At 40.8% G+C, this 25879-nt stretch overlaps 1 long non-coding RNA gene across 1 annotated transcript in view; it reads right to left on the reverse strand.

The window, feature by feature from the left end:
* The window catches only part of LOC144583507 (uncharacterized), a 68901-nt gene that overhangs the window by 6140 nt on the left and 36882 nt on the right, over positions 1-25879 (reverse strand). The window lies entirely within an intron of this gene.

Below are 25879 nucleotides of genomic sequence, written 5' to 3' on the forward strand. Positions count from 1 at the left end.
CATGATGCTCAGAAGACCAAAATGAGCCTTTTTAAAGAACAAGCCTGAGAAGTAAGACCCACTGAACGTCTCTCCTGTGTCAACATGCTTAGAACTTGCCTGCATTGCTGCACCCACAATGTATACATTATCGGCACTTTTCCGAAATCCCAGCATACAGAATTTCTACTTCCCACAGCTCTTTAAGGATCTTGCAGCTTCCCTAACATCTATATTCCATGCCACAGAACTCTCATTCCCATGTGTTTTGTGCATTATGTGTTTTGTGCAGCCGCCTAGAGTGGTCCTATGTGATTCAGATAGGCGGGATATAAATTAAATAAATAAATAAATAAATAAATTATTTATCCCCCTATGCAGTTTTGCCACTTTGTTTTATTCTGCCATTTTTCCAGTTCTTCCATACTTTTACAAAGGTATGAGACATTCAGAGGTCAGGTGTGTTCATTCACAGTTTTCCTCTGAACTTTAGCTTCCTATTTTTAAATAGGTACGTACCAAATGGAGAGTACAGAATAATGGACTAGGACTCTGGAGACCAGTGTTCAAGTCCTCACTTGGCCATGGAAACTCACTGGGGGAGAGAGCAGTGGTAAAACTGATACTCAGATATCTGACTTACCTTGAAAGCCATGTTAGGGTTAGTTAGTTCCAACCTGACAGCACACAACTAATTCTTGAAACAAATTATAGATTATAGTGCATTATTGCTGCATGGGAATGCAGCAATAGATATTGTGCAGAAGAGGAAATCAACTTTCTACAAGGCAATTCTAAAATGGGAGCACCCCCAAAGAAAAAAAATTATAATTTTGAAATTCAAACTTTGGATCAGCTCCAAATTTGGCACAGATGTAGCAGACCATCTGCTCAGGGAAATTTGGACTCAGCTGACATGTAAATATTAATTTTACCATCAGACGTTCAAAATAACTTGAATCCCTTCACCAAGAGATAAAGGCACTATATAAATACAATAAATAAATTAAATAAATAATAAACAAAATCATTAGGCATTTTCCAAGTCTTATCGACCATCTATGGCACAGTAAAAGTGTGTTGGAAAAAAGTATGTTGCCAAAGATATACATTTTTTTTAAAGATATCCAAAGCACGAGCACATCTCATGACTTCAAGCAAGAGTTTCAGCTGCTCCTATCCATTGTTCTGGTAAGCAAGAAACAGGAATGGCACCATTTTAGGCTTCCCTGCCTTCTGACAAATGACTGCCCTAGATGACTTTGCTATCGTGCTTGTACATTGGTACTCATGCATAAAATGAGGCACAGATGCTTCTCGGGAGATGAGTGCATTTGATGCCACTCCTAGCTCTTTGTAGCAAAAGGAACTATAAGTTGTGGGTCAGACATATGGGCAAGGGCAGAAAACTCTCAGATGCCCTGACTGTGATGATCTTATTGGATAGGCAGACCTAACTGGAAGGAGGCGCTTGGCCATATATCGAGGTACTAAACCATTTAGGGCCTTGTAGGTTAATACCATCACCTTGAAACTGGGACGGAAGCAAAGAGGTAACCAGTGTAAGGCAGACAAGGTGGTAAAATATGTTGGTATTTTCTAACCCCACTCAGCAATTTGGTCGCTACGTTCTGGACCTGTTGCAATTTCCGTACCAGTCCCAAGGGCAGCCCCACGCAGAGGACATTGCAGTAGTCTAATCTTGAGACTACCAGTGCATGAACCAGGATGGTGAGGGACCCAGTGTGAAGGTAGGGGCACAGCTGGGTAATCCTCTTTAGGTGGAAATAAGCGGATCGGACCACAAACAATGCCATTGATAGTACTGGGTCCAGAAGTACATCCAAGCTATGCACCTCATCCTTCATAGAAAGAGTGATACCCCCAAAGAACAGAGAGGCTCCCAGACCCTAGGGGCTCCCACTCACAAGATTCCTGCCTTGTCTGGATTCAGCCTCAATCTGTTTTCCCTCATCCACCCCAGCACAGCATCCAGACAATGCTCAAGGGATGGGATGGCATCCACTGCAGAAAGATGGAAGGAGAGATAGAGCTGTTTGTCATCTGCATATTGGTGACATGAGGCTCCAAAACTCCTGATGACCTCCCCCAGCAGCCTTATAGAGATATTAAATAGCATTGGGGGATGATTGACGCCTGTGGGACTCCATAATAGAGAGTCCATGGAGTGGACAACATCTCCCCAAGCTGAACTCTCTGGGGACGGTCCTCCAGGAAGGATCAGAGCCAGGCCAAGGCTTGGCCCCCAATCCCTAAACCTGAGAGCTTCCCCAGGAAGATATAGTGGTCGAAGGTATCAAAGGCTGCTGAAAGATTGAGGAGGTCTCCCTCAAGAGGTCATCTTGCATGGTGACCAATGCTGTCTCCATCTAGACTTGGTTCCTGCTCATCATGAGCTACCTTAGGGAGCCTCATGGCACAGTGATTAAACTGCTGTACTGAAGCCAAAACTGTGCTCACAACCTGGGGTTCAATCTCAGGTAGCCGGCTCAAGGTTGACTCAGCCTTCTATCCTTCTGAGGTTGGTGAAATGAGTACCCAGCTTGCGTGGGGGGGCAATGTGTAGCCTGCATAGTTAACCTGTAAACTGCACAGAAAGTGCTTGAAATGCTATGGGGCGGTATATAAGCAGCATGCTTTGTTTTGCTTTGCTTTACTTTATTATCCATCTATAAGCCATATTTATCATTGCTGCTGGTGGTGTCATTGTTAGGGCTGTCCACCATCTCTTGCCACCTCAAGTGGGAAGCCTCAATAAGCACCCCACTTGTTAGAGGAGGAGGAAGCAGCAGCTGTGATCGTGTCTCCCCGTCCAAAAGGAGGTGGTAGCAAAAATGGCACCCCTACCTTTTCTGAAGAGGATGAAGAATGTGGCAATGACGGTACTGCTGACCATCTGAAAAGAGGATACTACGTGGGAAGAGTGCTGTTACCTTCACGGAAGACAACAATCACAGGGATGATGAAGGAGGAGGGCAACACAACAACTGCTCTCTTACCATCTTCAGAGGTTGGCTCCAAAGCGATCTCTTGTCAAATTCAGTGTAATGCAGGGCCGTGAAAGATCCTTGAGTCATTAATTCCTCCTCCTTCATTGTAGTTAGAAAAATTGGCAGTGTTCTACTGTAAAGTACAGCCAACCTCTAAAGTTGGCAGAAGTGCAGCAGATGGGGCTGGCACCTCCTCCTCCTCCTCCCCTTTTGCTATGGCCATGGTGCTGCTGGTTCATACTCCCTTGGGGGGAAGCACGGCTGCAGAAGCCTCCATCCATCCTGAAGAGCTGTACAGGATGCTCCTGAAGAGCATCAGGGGCTTCTTCTGGAGTGCTTCTGAAAGTGGCTGCTGTCCCTGCTTTGCTCCAGGATGGATTCCAGCTTCAGTAGATAGTGCCTCTCCACTACCACCACCACTAAAACCCATCCAAGAGAGAATGAAAGAGCAGTGCCTTGGCCATAGCAAGAGAGGAGAAGGAAGAGGCAGCCCCGGCCCAATGTAGCAGACTTCCGCCCATGCAATGATGGTAGATGCAGCACTTAATGAAAGCTGTAGAATCATTACTGGATGCCTGAATCGAACCCCTGTTATGAAAACAGCTACCTAGCAGGCATTGCATTCAGTGACACACAGACACACAGAGAGTGAAAGATTCAAAGCACTTATATCAAATGCATATCCACTCTTCAGCTCCGATATCATGCTCCCCCTCCCAGATTAAAATCAAAGAAAAGCTTTTTTTTCAGAAAATCTGTGAATCTTGAAAGAACAGCAGAGAATTCCAGGACCATATTGTGGAAAGAAAAAACTATCCACCTGTTAAAAGCAATGGAAACTGAGAAAAGTCTAGGCCTCAGTCACACAGAGAACTGGATTACTGAAAAGTCACATAATAGGCTATGGGCTGATTTTATATGGACACAGTCATTTGTGAGTGTGGAGAAGAACAGACAACTTCATACCCATGTCAGAGTACTTAATATGGAAGGTTCTGTGTCAGCTGCTTGATGTTGCCTATCATTGGGCGAAAAGTATCTGACACAGTTATTAATGGTATCACAGTGCTTCTGACACAAACAAACAAAGAAGCAACAGTTCTCCAGAGTAGCATGAATCCTACCAGGGTGGGGCTGCAAACAGATAATTTGCCTCCCTCAGCACACTGCTGCCTGATGCAACTGTCTCAGTCATGCTAATGGTAGGGCTAGCCCTGGTTGTTACTCCTATTTATATGCTACATTCCCATAAAGACTATGTCCAAAGTGGCTTGCGGAAAGTGAATCTAGAAACAAAAAACAGATAAGAAAATGTTTATAATTTATGTCTAAGGATGGAAATCCTGATTTGGTTTGTCCTAGCATGGCACATAATGGTCTGAAGCTCAACATAACAAAACAAAACAAAAAAAAACAAAAAAAAAAAAACTAAGATCATGGCCACTGGTCCCATCACCTCCTAGGAAGATATGGAGGCAGTGACAGATTTTACTTTCTTGGGCTCCATGATCACTGCAGATGGTGACAGCAGCCACAGAATTAAAAGCAAAGACATCAACTTGCCAACAAAGGTCCACATAGTCAAAGCTATGGTTTTTCCAGTAGCGATGTATAGAAGTGAGAGCTGGACCATAAAGAAGGCTGACCGCTGAAGAATTGATGCTTTTGAATTGTGGTGCTGGAGGAGGCTCTTGGGAGTCCCCTGGACTGCAAGGAGATCAAAGCCATCAATTCTGGAGGAAATCAACCCTGAGTGCTCACTGGAAGGACAGATCCTGAAGCTGAGGCTCCAATACTTTGGCCATCTCATGAGAAGAGAAGGCTCCCTGGAAAAGCCCCTGATGTTGCGAAAGTGTGAAGGCAAGAGAAGAAGGGGACGACAGAGGATGAGATGGTTGGACAGTGTCACTGAAACAACCAACATGCATTTAACCAAACTCTGGGAGGCAGTGGAAGACACGAGAGCCTGCCATGCTCTGGTCCATGGGGTCACAAAGAGTCAGACATGACTTAACAACTAAAGAGCAACAAAAGCATGGCACATAAGAAACATGCCATGCCAGGAAAAAACAATCTTCTTACTCCAGCAGTTTTTCTACCTGTATCAAAGAGAGATTGTGCATCTTACAGTTTCTCTTTTACATATTTCTATAAAATGCATCTTATTGGAAAATATGGTAAAATGTTCTTCCATGAACTAGCATAAGATAACAAACACCATAGCATTGGATCGGTTATTGTGTGTCTTTTGGATCAATCAGCCTCTTCTCTTCTTTTGTGTTATGTGCTTAGATTTACAAAGGGAGGGCATCTGTTTGACACTGTCACAAAGCAGGGGGAACGTCTTGTTATTTCCTGTCATGCTGGATGCATGAATTTTTTTCAGATGTTGGAGGACTATCAACAAGCTTTCCTACGTTAGGATGGTCCGATTTACAAAAATGGAGAAAATTGCAAGCCACATCCCTATGCATTCCTGTATGTGTGTGTGTGTGTGTGTGTGTGTGTGTTTTGCAAAGCATTTTTACCTTCTAAAAGTGGAAATTGTATTACTACACTGATATGTTTTTCTAAATATTTGTGTAGTCTGCATGCCATTGATAAGATACTTGAACATTTTTAACATCAGCAGAAGGCAGAGTGTGTGCACAAACTATACGTCTTCACCCAAAATATGTAACTTTCCAACTTCCAAACTTGATGTCTTTTGAAAATTAATAAATTATTTTCAAGCAAGTACTGGAATACACCAAAATGTACATTTTAAACTCATATTATCTTTCACATGGTCAGAGTATGATCCCTCCACTCTTCCCATGAATTTAAAGAATCTGCTGTGGTTGTGCTTTTTTCAGATGTAGGATTTGCAGAGAGGAAGTCCATTTACTCATGACCATGCAGGGCAAAATGAGTTATGCCTATCTCATGGCCATGCAGACATTTGTCAAAAAATGCTCATGATGGAATTAAAGTTCAGCAGCTGGACATCTGGCTTGTGCAGCTGTTAAGGTTGCCCATATGGACACAGATGTCAGTTCCTATTCTGGATTATTTTCTAGAAGAGGACAAAGTGAAGTGTTCTACTTGATACCTGTTAAAAACAATGCTGTCCACATGGTCAGTGTGGTTACATATGCTGGCATGGCAGGGATTGTCGATCTAAGCCAACCTTCATCTGTGTTTTCCAATGACACTAGCATATTACTGGTGACATCTGTTAGAAAGAATGCATTGATACAAACTGGCATTGAATGAAATGGCCTTTTATATTTCTAAATAATGCAGAAAAGAGAGCAACTGTGGAAAGAAGATGGGGATGCCTTTGCCAGTGTTAGTGCTTTGTCAACAACAACTAATATGTATAATTATTTAAAAAAAATTGTCATCAACTATAAGTTGAATGTATAGAGAAACCTTCTGTGCAGAATTGGACATTTTAGGGGTACTTTGGAAAAGAAAATACATTCCTAGTAGAAACTTCCAACCCATAAACAAGAATTAGGAAGAAGAAGCCTACATGAAACAGACTTCTTATAAAAGTCACTATTTCTATTACCTGTGTGAACATTTTATTATTATTTGCAAAAGGGTCCTGCATAAGCAATATATATTTTCTTGTAATTGTTTTAACACTTCTGGTGGCAAAACTAGGATGCTAACATTAAACACAAATCAGAACCATATGAAAACTGAAGGATAAATATACTATATAAAATACAGCCATAATCACATACATTTGAGGCACAATGCGACCAATTTTATCTAATCAGGCAATGTTTTAAGTTCTGGAGAATTCAGCAAGCAGAACAATGTGGTGACAATTTCAGCTTTTCTTTCCTTCATTTAATAATAATAATAAAACAGCCCCCATCTGTTTTGTCTAGATGCAGGTCAAAGACATTTCACTAATTTGCTAGTCGTTAGAGAGATATTTTTATACTCAGCCTGTAATATTATACTCTTCAGTGATTGTGATCGCTCCCAACAGAATTCCAGACTTACAGATGAAGGCTGGGAAGCTGAACAGCAATTATGATACTTTAAATAATTCCACAAAAGTAGAGCCACCGTTAAATAATTTATTGTCTTTGATCTTGTCACAGATCTCCTGAAGTCTTCCACATCACTCATGCTAAATATTTTGAAACAGAAATGGGATAGGTCTTTTCCTCTCCACCTCTCAGATCACAGGCTAAGGAAATGAAGGTTCTGAGGGGCAAATTGCTTTAGTGTAAGTCGCTTATACTGAAAAGTCATATGGGTCCTGTCAGATCAAATATGGGGCCAAGGGGGAGGGAAGTTGACATGAGTTTTTGTTGGTTATGAGTTTTGGAGATAGGATGGAACTTTGGTATTCTGATTTGAACAACAAAAGCAATTCCAAATTTTAAAACTATTTACGTTAGCTTCATGTTTTTTCTCCACTGCATTCTCAAAGGAAGACTCAGGATGAACTGTGGTGTTGTGCTGTCATACAAGTATCATGCATAACTTACTACAGAGATCTATGATGCCCTACTCTCCTTGACATTCATGGGGTAGACTAGAATATGATTCCTTCTAATTACAATTGCCCTGGTGGGTCTTGAAAATCTGACAACACTGGAGTTGTGTTCTCAAGGCTTTCACGGCCAGGATCTGATGGTTGTTGTAGGTTTTTCGAGCTGTTTGGCCATGTTCTGGAAGTTTTTCTTCCTAACGTTTCGCCAGTCTCTATGGCCGGCATCTTCAGAGGACAGGAGTTAGAACGCTGTCTATGTTCTCGAAGAAAAACCTCCAGAACATGACCAAAAACCTCCAGAAATGGCAAAAACAGCCTGAAAAACCTACAACAACAATACTAGAGTTGTCTGTCAATTCAGCACCATGGCAGCACTGCTGTAACCACAATGCCGGTAAAGAGTTTGTGGAGCAGATCTAATAATGAGGGTGTGTGCGTGCTGCCACTATCCTCTCCAAGGAAACATGCCTTTGTGGAACTCTGATAAGCCATATGATAGGGACAAGATAAAAGCCAATACAGCTGAAAACCCTTATTTTGAGGAGGATCAGGGCCAAGGTGTCCTACCCTACCCAGAAGCCCTACATAGAAAATAATATAACTGAACTCAAGGCAGCCCACATTAAGAACAAACCATGTTTTATCCTATATTGTAAGCCGCCTGGAGTGGACGAGTCGCCCAGATAGGCGGGGTATAAATCAAATAAATTTAATAATAATAATAATAGTAATGATGATGATGATGATGATGATGATGATGATGATGATGATGATGATGATGTAAAAGAGAGGCTTCCAGAGGGTGCCTTCCACACATTGAAATTGATGCCTTTTGTTAACCTAGGAATCAGTTTAGACTACAGGTTTGCAACTGGATGGACACTGTTGTTTGGCTTGTCACACCTCCCTTAGCCTGCTAGTTTTAAGCAGCTGCTTTACAAACCTAGTGATATAAAACTGAGGTCACATATAAGGCAGCTGAGATCAGGTCAGGCCAAGCCAGGCTAGCCTAAATACTCTAACTCATCACCTAAATGCTATGTCATGACTACATTAAAATTACTCCAGAGATATAGATAGCAAGCCTAGCTACTGGAAGACTGTGCTCTTGTTAATTCCCGTCTGTCACTTCCCTACTTTCCTCTTGATTTACTAATTCAATCCAAACCTGGCAAGTGACAGGGAAAGAGGAGGGCATGATGGCCCACATTACTTGCAAGCCTTCAAATACCCAGCGCTCACCACCATCCCAGCTATTGGAGCGACATGTAACCCATTTCTACTTGCAACATATGAAGTCTGTAGAGAATGTCCTCTGTTCCCAACCTACATCACACTCATTAACGAGCAATCTTTTTGTGAGTTAAAAAAAAAAAGCAGCAGCAGGAAGACGATGACATCTAAGCCACCCTCCTTTCCTCTGATAAAATTCCATGCATGAGACAGGGCGGCTATGCAACAAAATTAATACCTGCAAGCACTCCGTCTTGATACATTGGGATGTACTGTGAAATTTAGAGGGCTGCAAACCAATGTCCATTTCCTGGAGGGTACTGTTATTATATCGATGTCTTTAAAAGATAACATGAATAATCTCTGAAGATAGGACTGAAAAAATGGTGCAGATTGATATTCTTAGTGGCTGACCCTTGACTTTAGCTTCTTCATCTCCCGGAGACTCACACACCAAAGCATGAATCTATTCATCTTCTAATGTAAGACATTTTTACAGTGTAAGACTTTTAAACAAACGATTAATGTATATTGTGATAAGGTGGACGATAGGTCTAATTGAATAACTAGCCAGAACACATAAGTGGGCATTTGGTGGACCTTCACATACTGTTGGACTACAACTCCCATGGTCCCTTACTATTGTCTATGGTGGCTAAGACAGCCGAAAGTTGGAGGGATGCAAGTTGCCTCTTTAGTCTAGAAAGTGAGATGCTGACACTGCGTATGTTGAGGATATCTGGTCCAGTGCTTCATGAGTGAAGAGCACATAAGTGGAGTCAAATAACTCATTTCAGTCAAAACCAGTATGATTCCCACATACACATACAATTATATTCTCCTTCCTCAGAGTGGTACCCTCCCGATGTTTTGGGCTTCCCTTCTTGTCATATCACCAAGTAATTGTAGCTAATGATTAGGAATTCTGAGAACAGAGTCCAAAATATCTGGAGTCCGTCACATTATACCATCAGGTTATCAGGCTCTACTTGGGAATGCCTGAAAAATAGTATTCCTCTGATGAAATGTTTAAAAAAGACAACTACACATTTCATATTAGGAGAGAAGGGCTTCCAGGTCAAATCTGCATAGCCACCAGGCAACTTTATATGCCAGAACTTGGGGTGGGGGAATTAATCCCTGAGTTTTAACATACTTGAATATTAGAGTGGCAGTACACAATGGAGTCACAAATCCCTGAAGACCATTTTTGGGAGTTAGTTCTAAAGCTATTGAGGACCCTTTAAATGGTGCAGTAAAATTTCAGCTTTCATTTCCTTCTGAAGTGCATTTTTATACTTCTTAAGAAATATTTTGAGAGATGGTGTTTACAGAAGTGGGAAGAGGGGTACAATAAATTGCTCTATCTGGCAGTTTATGTGTCCATGTGTATGAAGCTGGAAAATGTGAGTAAATATATACATTTCAATCATAGAGGAAAACAGAGCATCAAGCAAGAAGGCTTTTTGTTCAGAAGCTACCTATACCTCTCACCTTCTTTTCTGCTGAGCTTTACACAGGTTTACATAGTATTAGCCTCCACTTTCAATGGTGGGGGATTCTCCCTCTCTGGAGAGTAGGAGGTGGACACCCATAGGGGGGCTGGGCTGGAACATGCATCCATGTATACACAAACATGCTCAGGAATGTATCCTTGAAGGCTTTCACAGCCAGGATCCGATGGTGGTTGTAGGCTTTTCTGAAGATTCCAGCCACAGAGGCTTGTGAAACGTTAGGAAGAAAAACCTCCAGAACATGACCAAACAGCCTGAAAAACCTACAACAACCATGCTCAGGAATGTGTGTATGTGTGTGTGTTTGGAGACAGTCTTAAAAATGGTTATTTGGTCATGTATTGAGACACATGTGATTTCTGCATTATAGTGCAAAGAGAAGGAAAAGAAATACTTTCTACTACAGCAATATTAGAATTGATTGTGCAAGGGAAAGCATGCACTTTACATGACTATGAACATCAGAGAGGTGGATGTACACATTCTCTCTTGCTACTTCCAGATTAATTGCAAAGAAACACTGAGAGCAAAATATACTGTATGGTTATGAATATAAATTGACACCTATTGAATGAGATTAAAAAACTACCCAGATGGGATACAATCATCCCCAAATCTCTGCTGAGATATGGATTGGTTTGCTGGAGTCCCTCATGGCTCGTGTTAGCAGGGCTATAAATTCCCTCTGAGTGTTAGTCTGACCATTGAAGGAGCTATCCAAAATGCCAGCACTCTTTCAGTAACAGGGCTCAGCAGCTCGGAGAGTCCCTGTAAAGTCTGAACTAAAAACCAGAATGGATTCCACGGAGCCAAAGTTCCATAGCAAAAAACATTACTCCCTACCAAGCAGCCAGCAATTCAAGAAAAAAGTTATGTGGAGGTACCTCTGAATGTAGCTGCGAGCACTCAGCTGCCTAATGTACATATGAGCCTGAATCTGATCCATCAGAGCAGCACAGGTTAATTCACACAGTGCAAGCACATGTGACCCGAGGGGGTCGTTTTTATTGCTCCCATGTGATCACCAGCTTGCACTCCTGTGAGGTTCACTTTCTAAATGTATGTGCAAGGACAGCAAATGCCTCTCTAAATAAGTACATGACTTATCATTGCCAAAGATGCCTGGTATGTGGGCAACACATGCTACCCGTCACAAGAAGGAGCTGCAAGAAGATCCGAGCATCCCTGCCCAGATTCTGTTTCAGGAAAACTCAGTGTTTTAGAAGCTGGATTCTAATAATGACACTGGCAATATGGTTAGCTGTGCACCGTTCATTCCCCTTTCACCAGGATTGCTTTTGCAAGAGGTGCCTTTTACTCATTTCTAAACCAAGAGCCAAAGCTATGGCTTTATATATGTAGTAATATATATAGTAATTGTATATATTACTTTGACACTCTTTTAGATTCCTCAACCACACTCACATCAGCTAGAAGTTCAAATGCATATATATGAACCATTTCCCTGATTCTACAGCATCTGCACTTTTATGTTCCTTTCCCTGACATCTGGAGAGCTATAAACGCAACCCTTTTGCTTTTTCGGTGACGTGTTTATGAGAGTCGAGGTCAGCCTTGTGAGGCTTAAACACTGCAATGGAACAGAAGCAAAAATAACCTTTCCAGTAACATATCCAACTAGTGAGAAGGGAAACGAAGACAGGGCCTCAGGCAGTTGGAATTCTAGAGGCATCAAAAGTGCTTCTCCTTCTTGCTGCCCCAGGACTGTTCTCTCCACTAGGAAGAGCTGCTCTGTCCCATTGGCCAGTAAAGGAGAGAGGAGGCTCCAAGCCCCTCTCTATGGCAGACAGCAGCCCCTCGGCATCCTTCCTTCCATGCCATTGCCACGGCAAGAAAAGGTAAAGAGTGTGGTGCTCCTGAATCCAACAGGTCCTCTCTGGTGTCCAGATAAATCACCTGAAATCATGGCACAGATGATTTCTACAGTCATTCTTCCTATCAGCCTTGACTGTGAAGAGATCCCTCAGAAACAGGCTTTTAAAAAAAAAATAGCTGGCTGTAACTAGAGCTGGTTGCTTACCCGCCAGCCTTTTTCTGGAAGCAGCACGGAGAAAGCGTTCAGCAACGCCACCAAGGCCAGCAGGTGGAAGATATCATCCCACTGGCAGTGCTGAATAAAATGCAACTGAGGGACTAGCAGAGTTCTGAACATAGACTGAAGGAGATGACCTTTTATCCTTTGCCTCCAGCACGGAAGTTATGAGATTAGTCCTTTATTCAGTTACCTGGGAGGAATGCACTCTTCCTGAACATCAGAGTCAAGTGGGCTTTTGTACCTCTGCTCCATGGACAGTTTCTGTCCTCCCTGAGGGCCCTCTTAGGACTGGTCCTATATTCAGGAGATGCATTTTGAAGGTCCTAAGGAGGAGGATTAAAAAGAGCTTAACTCTGTGGCATTTTAATCAGCAAGAGGTCTACAAGGGAATTGTAAGTAGTGTAGCAGACAAACTAGAAGAGTCATCCCACTTTTTCTGGAAAAACAAGTTGAACAGGTAGCAACAGCACATCAGTATGTATGACTGTCTGCATGCATGTCATGTATAGAAACCTACTATAACTTGCACATCATAGAAACATGTGAAAAGAAAAAATGCCCCTAGAAATATAATATTGCTGGAATATTGTCCTGTGGTTGATTCCCTTTAAAGTAGTTCTATTTCCAAAGGGCTACAAAAATATGTGCATGTAGTACTACCTGTACTGTACATTGTAAAAGCATAAAAAGTTATATGTGCAGTTAGCTCAAGCAATACAGGCACAACCAAATGTTTTGTGGAGCATCCTCCTGCTAGATAATTGCTATCCCAGGTGTTGAATTATGTGCCCAGCTTGTAATGCACAGATGCATTAGCAATTTGAACAACGTTTTCCCCCAGTAGTTCTTTTCAAGATTCTGTGCAGAGGCATTCACATAAGTTATTTCATGGTGACTGTTAGCCCCTTCAACTCTGCTCAGCCCACTTGGACCAGCAGCTTGTTTGTTTCATATCTTCTCTGGTTGGGATTGTGTCTTGTCTTGCTCATGAAGATCATCACTCTTCTCAAAGGGCAAAGCAAAAGCAGGGATGGTGTGTGTGCCCTCAAGATACTGCTCGACACAGGTCCCATGACACCTCATCATTAATTCTGCTGGCTGGGGCTAGCAAGGATTGTAGCCCAACATAATTTGGAGAGCCATACATTCCTCACTCCTGCAATAAGGAGCATATGTAGAAGGCCATCCAAATGCACACACCAATATTTTTATCTGTTGTCATATTGCTTCTGACTTATGGTAAGCTTCTGAATGAGTGACCTCTAAAAAGTCCTGTCGTCAACAGCCCTGCTCAGCTCTTGCAAACTTGAGGTCATGGTTTCCTGGGTGGAGCCCATCCATCATATATTTGGTCTTTCCAAGTATTATTGCCTTTCCCAATATCACACCAATTACACCAGCTGGAAAATAAGACTTTGTTAAATAAATTTTTTAAAAAGGATGACCTTTCCTCCCCAAAAAAGTCATAAGAAGGGTCACAAATACTAAGCAAATTCAGAATTAGTTTAAGACAGAATCACTTTTTTAAAGTTCTCAGATATAAATCATTTCTCTTTCTAGGTATATCCCATTTAGAGCTACTGAAATTGCTGGGTAGTTCAGTGTGTATCATGTGCTAACAGAGAACAGACGAGAATTTACATGAACATAAAAAGGCAGTAGCACTACTAAAATTCAAATGAACGTAAGTTAATTGAACTCTACATACTTTGTCCTCCACAGATATCTAGGAGAGACATGGTTGATCTCATTTTTGTGGAATCTTCTCCTGCTTCCAGACTGAGAAAGACTGCCAAACCATTGTGTGTGTTTTTTGTGTATGTGTGTGATTTTCATTTTCCACTGCCTTGTTTTAATGGTACTCAGTTTAATTTACTAGACCTTTGTAGATCCAAGTATCCAACTAGGTGTTGTAAGAATAGTTCAACTGTGAAGTGTACGTAAGAATTTAGAAAGCTAAAGTGTATAGTTTACACAAGGGTGTGGTAGGCCAAATGACAGAGAAAATGTATAGTACAGTACCCATATTTCCTGCATGGACGATGAGGTCACTTGGAGAAAGGCTCAGACAAAGAGTTTATGTTGTTTTCGTTTTAGGAGTTGTCTTTGCCAAACACATCCATCCTTGCCCATCTTTTCCCATCTGCAAATGAGCAGCCAGGATCTTTGCTGTAATATACATTAGTTATTTTTACATCAGCTTTATACAAGCTTCTGAAACTGCACAAGAATGGGGAGACAGGCTGATATTATGCCCTGTTCCTATATCCAAATTCCAAAAAGTTTCTCGCAGCATGCGCACAGAACAGCAATGGTGATCTCCTTGCTCACTCATTAATCATCTGTGACACAGAGAATATTGATGTACAACGAGAGTCAGGAAACATGGATTCTTTGGACCACAGCTTCCAGATCCCAGTGGCCATAATGACTGTAGGATTCTGGGAGCTCACTTAAAAACAATAGCCAAAATCCTGTTGCATAGTGTAGTAAGCCCATTAAATCAGTAGGAATATGATGAGTCAACTTCTGTAAGTTCCATTGACTCAAATGGGCACACTCTAGTCATGACATACCATACTAAAGTAAGTCACAGTTAGAGCAGAGCCATTTGAATCAATAGAGCTCATCAAATCCCCACTGATTCCCCTTAAGCAAGAGGATTTTGGCCACTGTTTCCCATTTCTGCATGCCAGTTGTACATATATAGGTTCTTTGGGGTGTACATATAACAGTTGCATATGTATCAATTCTTTTAAGGACACTGCTTCATATACTTGTAGAGCTGATGAATGCAATCTGGAGCCCCTTCCATGTTGGAGAATAAAGATCATAATGGTATAAATCCTACAGGTGATTTACACATGCAGAGATAAAATCATTTACGTTAAGGCAGCAAATTGCCCCTAATTATTGAGGCCTATGCCCAGGACCACAACAAAGATCTTGTTAATTAACAGCAAATGGCCACCACAACATAAACAATTTCACTTAAGTATGCGTAAATTGTCACAGCGCTGCTGTTAATTTAAAGTGGTTTTGCAGTTTGTGGCCACAGAACTGGAAGATGTACCTCTTTCCTTATATCCCTTCAGAAGATCTGAGAGGTTCAGGTATGGTGAGTCTCTACATGGATCTAGGTAGCCCCATCACACAGTTGTATAATGTACAGTAAATGTCCTCTTTGCACCTTTTTTAATGAGTTCCAGGCAAAGATGTTTTGTGCTCTCTAGACTTTCAGTGGCTGAAATCTAGTAGCAAGTTGTAACTAGTGTATGCCCATTGGATCAGTGGAGATTTGGGTAGTCTTCTTTAAGTTTCATTGGTTCACTGGGTCTATTGTAGTCATGATTTACTATTGGATTTCAGCCAGCATCTCTATTTCTGGGAACTCAACTTATTTTTAGATTCTTTGATCATTTTAGGTCTTGCAATGCTTACTTTAGCCCCTGCTGCTTTTAACTGCTTGCTGTTTTGAACTGATTATTTTATCTGACTGTTTTGGTTTTTGAAGCACTTCTGGATTTTATTTGTGTTGCTCATTTACACCGCCTGGAGAGTTGCTGGGTATAGCATCACTAATACATCTTAAATGAAAGAAATCTGCTAAATGTTCACAGTTCAAGGCAGAATGAAAAGGGATACTTTGATGAATGTAAATCACTACATAAATGGTATTCAAATGACATAGACTGGTGCTAGAAGCACAATGGTTACGACACTATGGTCTGAGCATCCCAAACTCCTATGGAGAGTTTTTAAAAGTCAATTTAAAAAAGTCAAGACATGACGGGCCTCCCTTGAGGAAAAAGCTGCCTTGACGCCATCTGTCTAGCACCACCTTCTCTATTTAATCCATATCTTATCTGCTTCTCAGGATCTTAGTATTACCAAGCCTAAGCCATTACAAACAAATTTTAAACACCGTAACAGTCATTTTAAATAAAACCATTTAGGATAAAACAGTTTCAAAATACCCATCAGTAGCAAGTGACACTTAAAAAAACAACAAAAACAACAGTGGAACACCAATTGTTTCACATTGTGCAGGCCCAGAGAAGCATTGGGTATAGTCTAGAGCAGTGGTTTCTATATGTTCTTGGACTACAACCCCCAGAAATCCTGCCCAGCACAGCTAGAGGTGAAGGCTTCTGGGTGTTTAAGTTCAAGCTCATCTGGAGACCCAAGGATAGGAATCGCTGCTTTGGATTCAAATAGACCAGTGCAAGGTATATACAGTGCAGCCTTCCTCTCGCTGTTGGGCTACAACTCCCATCCACTTTGTCCAGCAGAGCCAAAGGTGAGGGAAACTGAGAGCTGCGGACCTACAACATCTGGAGGACTGCATTTTGCCAACATTGGATAAAGGTCCACAAATATGACTTTTCCAGTGCCACAGCATGAAATGAAGACACACCCAAGGAATGTTCTCACAATATCCCACAATATAACTGCAATAAACATTGAAAATTTCTGTGAGAGACAAGACCATGTTCCCGGAAGTCTGACAGCCTGAAAGCCCATGCACAATGGGCATGAGAGATGACTGTATAACTCTGCCGGATGGGTTGGGCTGGATCTGCAAATCCTGTCCTCAGGGCAATGAACAGGTCCGCTGATGTTGAAGAGATAAGTGATATTCATATTCAGTCATATGAATAAAAGCATCAAGCTAGTGTAATTAGTATAATTTACTTGCAAAACATGTTTGCTCTTGATAATAATTTGTTAACCACTCTAGTGCATAGTATAAGAAGACAGACTTCACCATTATTATTTTTTTCCTGCTCAGTCCTGTTGGGGCCTAAACGACTTTGTAACTGGTGTACACAAAATTTACTCACTGCCTCAAAAGAGCACCCACGGTGGCCAAGATCTTCCTCTGGTGGTAAATCTGCACACTTGTTGTAGCACTTCAGACTAAAGATTAGTGATCATGCAAACACACACATTTGCCGAAACACACAGAATAGCAGGGGAAATGTTCTGGTTTAGAGTATGTGAATGATTGCTGGAACCCACATGTGCACAGGAAAGAATAACTAATTTATTCAACCTATTTTTACATTTTCTATTTCATTGCAAAGCTACATTCTTCAAGATGGGGTGTACCTTTTATCGTTACTACAGGGATGTGGTCAGCAAGAGCATCTCTGTGGTTGGATGGTGATGATCAATCTTCATCATACCTTTCCCTCAAGCAGCTCAATTAGTATTCATGACTTCCTTTTTTGTCTTCTCATGAATCAGATGAAATGTGTCAAGCTGAGAAATACTAACTTTTATGGAAAGGCGGTATCAAATATTTACTAATAATATTTTATCCACCAATCCATTTGTTCATTCATTCGGCATACCTTGTCTTTCCCTCCTAAAACTGGGCACCAATGCGTCTCACTACATGGTAATAAATAAAACTGTAATAAACAAAATAAACACTCACAATGAGTGAAATACAACTGAAAAGTTATTTCAGCTTTCCCTGAGGGTCTCAGTCATGGCCAGGATGTGTTTGATTGAAGAAGAGTTGTTTAAAATATTAAAATTTTAAGCAATATTTTTGCAATTAAAAGCATCATTTTAATTCACGGCACAATAAAATTAAAAATGAATACATCAGCAACATAAAATGCCAGCTCCAAGTGCACCAACAAATGGGGAACCACACATGGAAAATCTGTTTGCAAGGACCACAATGCCATCAAAAGAGTCCTGTTCTGTTGTCTGTAGGGTGCCTTGCCATTGGAGGACATTTCCCTCAGAGGAGATTATTTTGTAAATGAGATTAACAGTTGCCCCATGATATTAAACAGGTTCCTTCTGTTTATTTCCTGATTTCGGGTGGAGTTCAAAATTGGGGGGGCTGTTTTCAGTTATCGTTGACTAAAGTTCACTCAAAAATTGTTAGTCTTATTGTTTGCAAAAGAGAGAAAGAGAGAGGTAAAATAGCTAACAACTACCCAAGATATGGATCTCCTCACTCTTGATGTTTGGGTGCTGGGAAATGCCCTCAGTTTTATACCCAAGATGACTCCTTTGGGCATGAGGCCATTTATATCCCTTGCAGTACTCTGAAATTCCTATGAAATCAGAAAATATCCTAGAACTAATTTGGTGTAAATCTCTTAAACTGGGCTGAAAATATAAGGCAGTCCTGCCATGTAGGGTCACTAATAACCATAACACAGAAGGAAATTAAATGAGAAGACAAGATAAAAACAAGCAAGCATGGAAGCAACTACTTCTCCTTCAGCCAATAGGTAGAATCTTCCTAGTCATGATCGTTTTCCTGGAAGGCACATTGCTGTCATCATCATCTTAGAACTGTGGAGCTGGAGAGGACCCTCATCAAATCCAGCCCCTGTCAAGGAGTGGGGAACTGAACTCCCAACCTCTTGCTCCACAGCCAGATACCTAAACCACTGAGCTATCCAGCAGTTGTGTATCAGTTAGACTTCCAGTTGATGGAATAGGGCAGTGAATGCTGCCCTTCAGTCCTGCTGTCCCAGAGCAACTGGCACTTGGAGTCAAATATTCTTGCTGGTAAGTAGGATAGTTGCACTTCAGTTGTTGTTGTTTGTTTTGTGTTTAGATTCTGGCCAATGCAGTGAGAATTTCCTACAAACCAAGTTTTCAAGGTTACAGAGTGGCAGAAAACCCCTATTAGAAATCCTACTTGCTCTTGGGAAAAACGATATATACACAAAGGCATTTCGTAATCCAGGCAGATGGGACACCTCCATGCCAGTGTTAGCTCTCCCTTCCATTGGACCACAAGCCATGGGAGATATGCATCAACTCTGGAGAAATCTTGAGTGAAATTAAAAAACAAAACCGAGAAAACCACAACATCCTTTCTTATTTACAGCATGCACAACATTTCATTTCATAAATATATTTGTGTATTTCCCACAGTAAGTGGGGCAGTGAAGTCACTGTAGATTTCAACCTGGGGCCTTAAAAAGAACTCTCCGAGGTGCTGAACTTAGTTAGAAGCTGTGGCTTAGCATTGTCGATAGATCCTGTCTGGACTAAAATCCAGAGAGGGTTCACTGTCTTAAGATCCACCAACTCTCTGGGTATACTGATACCCTTTGTGACATAGCAGATAGAGTGATGAACTAGGATTCAGGGACTGAATACATACTGGTCCATGGAAACTTACTGGAGTGGTAGTAGTAGATCTCAAAAACAAAAACAAAAAACAAACCCACAGCCACTCAATAAATATCCTACATCAGTGGTTCTTAACCTTGAGTTACTCAGGAGTTTTTGAACTGCAACTCCCAGAAACTCCAGCCAGCACAGCTAGTGGTGAAGGCTTCTGGGAGTTGCAGTTCAAAAACACCAGAGTAACCCAAGGTTAAGAACCACTGTCCTACATGATAGGCCAGTTCTCCATTTTGTACATCAGGGAATGTGACTTGACAGCACATAACACACAGTCCTTTATACTCTCTCCTGCCATTCCCAAAGTGTCCAGGGTCAGTTTTTTTTGGGAGGGGGGGTTGACAATGACTGTGACTGATCCTATTTATTTTATTATGTCTGATACCTCATATAGGCAAAATGCAGCCATTCTGTCCCATGAGAAGAGACAACAGCCCAATGGTATGACATGTTCTGCTTGCAGAAGATCACAGGTATATTTCTCAGCATTTCCAGGTACTAGAACTTTCCCTTGACCTTGGAAAGTTGATGGTTGGCCTGACAGACCAGTATCAGCAGGTAATCTTTCAGTCTTTCTCCCCTTCAATTCTGTCAAAAATGTTTATGTGAATGGATGCTCCACTCCCCCCCCAACTTTTCAGATAAAGATATGGGCGCTTGTGTGCCCTGATATACTGATCTGAATGTGTGCTTGGGGGGGGGGGAGAGAAGTACTACATGAAAACAATCTTCATGCATCAAAATTATTTTTAGGAGGCATTTTATGATCTTGCAGAAGCACATGAACAGATAAAAAAACCCACCACAACTTGCATCACAAAGTTGCGCAAATCAGCATGCAACAGCTATGTTTTACAGAGACTTCTTGTCTTGTGTCAATTTACTTCTAAAAGTTGCTCCATTTGTTAACTGCGCAATAGGACATCTGCTACTGTGTGGAGACTATGGCAAAAGTCTTCCATTACTGAAAATCTCTCCGTCTAATAATGTCATCAGGTGACAGTGATTTTCAATAACTCAGGATGTCCTCCATCTGTCCCAAAGCTTCCGTGCAATAAAAGGGATTGCATTGGAGTTGGGAAACCACCAGGCTGAAATACAAAGTTTTTAATTGCTAAAAATCATCATCACACAAAGTATACATTAGTATTTCAGCCTATATCATGCTCTCCATTAGCTCATGTTAATGTTTATTCAACTGTTCAAAGTCACACTGATTTTAAAAAAATATCTTGCATGAACAAACTTATGTTACGTTGGAAAACTGGATCTATTGCAACTCGACTGACTTGGCAGAGTTTGCATCAATGAAATGATGCAGGCTTGGGGTGAAAAACAAATGTTGCATAGCTTAATTTCCTTTGCAACTATATATGTTGAATAGAATTTGTCTTCAGGATACCCAAACTACATCTTACGGTGCATGGAACCTTAGAAAGCTGTCCTGGTGGTTTAAAATTTATGTTGGAGGACCAAAACATCATGGTTTATGTAAACCTGTTTTCCTCTATTCCTTTCTTTATTCAGTTATATACATAATAAACATTTTAAAAAATCTTAAGCAGTGAAATGCAAGTCAAAACCTGCCCCAAACCAAGCAGAACCAAAGGCCTCACTTTGTATTTTTCAACATTTCCCCTCAAATATGGAGGAATGGGGTTCTCATCTTTTATCCAGGCACTGCCCATTTCCTTTGGTTGTTGTTATTTTTAGTGAGCCTAGTTGTAAACCATTTCATCCTGAAATGGCTTTCCAAGGCAAAAATCCATTGCTCTGGGGTTCAAAAAGAAAACAGATGAGGACTATTTTTTGAGAAGCTATTTAAACTAAAATACTCACACAGAAATGTGTGGCTCTCTTTAATGTACCAAGCCTTATATATACACACATAATTTTCAGTGATTTATGTCCCTAATTAGATCCCAGTAGCAACATTCTTTCAACTAACAATGCATGTCGTAATCACCTTTCCCTCATACAAATGACTTCCTTAAGTTCAGATGCATAACTTAACAGCTTTTATTTTAAAAACTCATGTTAACAGCTTTCCCAGTGTAACCAGTAGGGGTGCTATGATAAGAAACTAATTTGCTGTAAAAATTACTCATTTGTCAAATAAGCATTAAAATAATTGTTCCCCTTTTGACTGTTACCCTGCTGTTTCCAGTCATTTTGAAAAACTAAATTATTTACTCATTTGAAAGTTCAGCTGTGTATATTTTAATTGATATTCCCTCATAGGACTCATATTGTTAATGACAATAATTAACCCGAAATGGCTGCTAAATAATTATGCTGAAAGGATGCATAGTATTTGTGCAGAAAGTAAAACCGCATTTGAAAAACCATCAAAATGTAAAACTTTCATATTTTATGGGAAAGCATAGTAATAGTTCATAATCAAATTAAGGACGAAAGAGGGAAATGTAGAGTTTATGTTTTGATGCAAAATACTTTATGCTTCCAATATAGTGAGGTATTCTAGCTCACAATGAATACTTAGTCATTTTAATAAGCTTCTGATATTGCTATGCTTGCTAGTCATACGAAGCACTGTCATGCTGTTAACACAGCAAAGAATCTAATGTCACAAATCTAGCATATCCCTACTACAATGAACAAGGCACAACTCATGATCACCTGTTCTGAACTGTGGCTTCTCCCCACTTGCACTCATATTTGCACACTCACTTCCACATTCTTTCGGAGTGATTAAAAAGCTCAGCAAAGGAAGAGGTTTCATGATGCACACAAACATGGTCAAAAGCCTCTGTCCATAACTGATAGAATGTCTTAAGTTGGGCTTGGCCTGTGAGTCACATGGTAGGCCTGCAATAGAGGGCTGCCATGTGGAGGAGGAAGAGCAGTATGGTCAAGGCAATGGGTCACCTCATCAGAAGCTGGAGTCTTACCTAGTCTAAGGTACAGAAGGTCTACTTCTGGACTTTTAGATGGCAAGAGACACCCAGACATCCCTCACAGTTATCCAGTAAGAAGACAGGAGGATGGGTGAATAAAAAAAAACTAACCTGGTAAATCATGGAGCAAGAGAACCACATGCAGATTTTTATTTTATCTAAAGACATGAAGATGCATCGTTCCGATGCATCGTTCCAGATTTCATCTGAACTGAGGCACCCACTTTTTTTCCTGCTGAACCCTTGATCCACCCAGCTCAAAACTCTGTACTCTGGCTAGACCAGTCTCCCCAAGACTTCAGAGGGGAGTCTTTTCTACCCTTTCCTGAAAACACTAGGAACAGAATCTGGATCTCATGGACAAATTCAGGAGATAAGAATATGAATCACTAGAAAAATACAAATAAAACAAACAATGGGGCAAAAAAAAAAGCCAACCCATCCGTTTGCAAACCTCACAGTTTACCTGGGACCTATGGCCTCTTCCTGAACCTTAAAGAGTCAATGTGGGGTAGTGGTCAGAGTGTTAGACTAGGGCTAGGAATGAAATTTGGCTATTTTTCCTCATTTGGGCAATCTTACAGCACAGACATTCTCTCAACCTGAGCAATTTCACAAGTTGTGAGGATAAAATTAGGAGAAGACCATTTAAACTGCCTCAGGTTCACTGGTGAAAAGGTAGGATATAAATGTAACAAAATGAATCAACACAAGCATTAAAAAAAGTTTCTCCATTTCACTATACTCCAGTTCATGGAAAACAAGTTATTGTCTCACACCAACTGTAATTCTGGTATCATCTCAAAGTCAGTCAAAGAGCAGTAGATTGGATTCTGTGCTTGAGCAGTTTTAGCTTCTTTTCCAAGTGATTACCGAAACTGATTCACAAGACCACGAGGGAATAACTCAATATCATAATCCGAACTTGCCAGCTATTTCTGACTGAAATATCAGACATATTCCAAGCCAAAAAAGAGTTGACCTTAAATCTGTGAATGCATTTGACATGTTGGTTTTTTCTCCCTGAGGCCTGACAGCCAGCAGCCCAAGCTGGATTAAACCACTGTGCCTAAGGAGAGGGAAAATCTTCCAATGCAGTGAGTGGCAGTGAGTGACACCTCTCTCTCTCTCTCTATCACACACACACACACACACACACACACAAGCTCCACTGGTCTTTCCGCTCAGGTTGAACAGCAGCTGTGGGGCTTCTGAAACAGGTCAGAATCAGTATGTGGGTAAAGCTTTAAGAAAATGGTGGACAACTAGTGTTACTCTGGAATGCAACCCCCAGCAGCCCCTGCTACCTTGACCAGCAATAAAGGATCACAACACTTGCAGTCAAACAATGAACAAAGGGCCACTCCAGGTTTAAATTCTTTCCTCTTCCCATATGTGTCATCATCTCAATCTTCTTTGGGCTCCTCAATGGCCATTCAGCAATACTAACTTGAAAACTAATTTCATATTGTATTAATATTACTACTTAACATGCTGGAATTAATATGTAGATTGCCCTTTTTGTAACTCTCAGGCAGAGTGGAATTCCAAAGCTACAGAGAGTGCCTCGCATTCAGGAAAGGGTTGACTCTGACCATGAGCGGGGAGAGAACTCCACCTATATCCTGTGACTGGCGCTGTCTCCAGAGGAAGGAGGGCAGTCTAAAAGGGAAAGGTTCTACTGTGTGTGAGATCCAGATCTGGCACATCAAGGTTCCTGATCACACAGAGAGGCTCTGCATGTAGCAAACTGTCTCAGCTTCAAAGTGCCTTTTTCCACGCTGGTGCCAGACATTTTTCCTTGTTCACCTTTTTTTAAAATGAATGAATGAATGAATGAATGAATGAATGAATGAATGAATGAATGAATGAATGAAGCTTCTGTTGTTTCCCTATGTTGCACTTAATGCTGCCATGTTAAGAGACCACTCTTGGCCATTTCCTGCTTTTTTAATCCCTCCTCTCTGCTGAACACTCAAAGGCACACGCATTTCAAGCTCATCATTTAGTCAGGTCTGGGATCCCTCACCCCAACCCCAGCGTTTCCTTGGAAGGATTAAACCTCTTGCTAATACATTTGATGAGAGATATTTGCAAGGAGTTTCTGAGAAGATCTTTTTATAACTAGAAGAGGGTTGGATTTCTCCTGGAAACACCTTTGCTATCCATCATGGGCAAATGCAGCCACATATAAAATCAACATGTCCTTATTTCATCTACCTTCACCTGTTGAGTGAAAATTCTAACTTTACATTCCACCTTAATTGCATCTGCAAAACATCAGGGCACAAGAAAGTGGAGGAATGGCCTTGCATATCCAAAGAGTGCTCACATTTGATGAGCACAATTCAATTTGCCTTTCCCATGGAAATCGGGCCTTAAAAGTAAAAATAAATACATTCTTTGCCAGCCTCTAAGTAGTTTATTTTTACATACTAGATCATTTTATGCAGAGCTGCTCTTCAGGCAGAGAGAGTGTATTTATTTTAAAGCACAGAGTGGGAGGAAGTTTATCCTAATTGCTTGACCCAGTTCTATTTCTGTCTCAGAATTAAATGCAAACTATTGCTGGCACTGAGTTACTCCTATTGCACACCAACCAGCCAAGCCCCATCAACAAGCTGCAATCAGTAAACACTCAGCTAAGAAACATTTACTAGCACTCCCTTTACACTACTAAGTCTCCACACAAAGATCAGCAACAACAACTGTAATCATAGTAACTTTCCAGAGGTTAGCAACATGTAGGTGGCCAGCAGAAATTAAATGCGAAACAGCCAGTTCGTTAGATTACAACAAGACCGTTGATCCTTGAGGAGATTACCATTAATGTGCAGCTGAAACTGGATTGTCGTTCTTTTTTAACTTTTGCAGAATAACATATAAATGTCAGAATGACCAAAAAAGGAGGAATTGTGTCATAGACTAAGCATGTTAATGTCCTTCCTGGCTTGAACTGTCTATGTCGACCACATCTGATGGTCTAGGAGCTTAGAAATGCTGGAAACATAATTATTTAATAAATGAAATGTTTAAAGCTTAAGAAATCCAGAAACTCATAATTTGTATTACAGTGTCTGGTATCCATTTGGTATTGCCTTTGTGTGGAATGATGTACACAATAAAGATTTAATTTCTTTTCCTCTTTTCCCCCATCAAGTTGAGTGTTGACTTCATATATTAAAATTTTCTCTACCATCATAGGCTGATGCTGGTTCTTTTATGATTGAAAGATTGTTAATAAAATGTGTGGTTTTTTTTTTAAAAAAAATGAATGGATATGGCCATGAAACAAATTTTGGATGAAGATATAGAAGTCTTGTGTGCTGCACTATTATAACGCAACTGCCGTTTATTTTTACAATGCTTTCCAGGATTTGCGTTAACTGTGGTCCAGGGCATGAAGCAATAAGACATTGTAGCGCTATGGGGTGGTATATAAGTCCAATAAATAAATAAATAAATAAATAATAAATTACAGGCAGATCTCTACTTGG

This window comes from Pogona vitticeps, chromosome 1 (assembly GCF_051106095.1).
Source record: "Pogona vitticeps strain Pit_001003342236 chromosome 1, PviZW2.1, whole genome shotgun sequence".
Taxonomy (NCBI): Eukaryota; Metazoa; Chordata; class Lepidosauria; order Squamata; family Agamidae; genus Pogona; species Pogona vitticeps.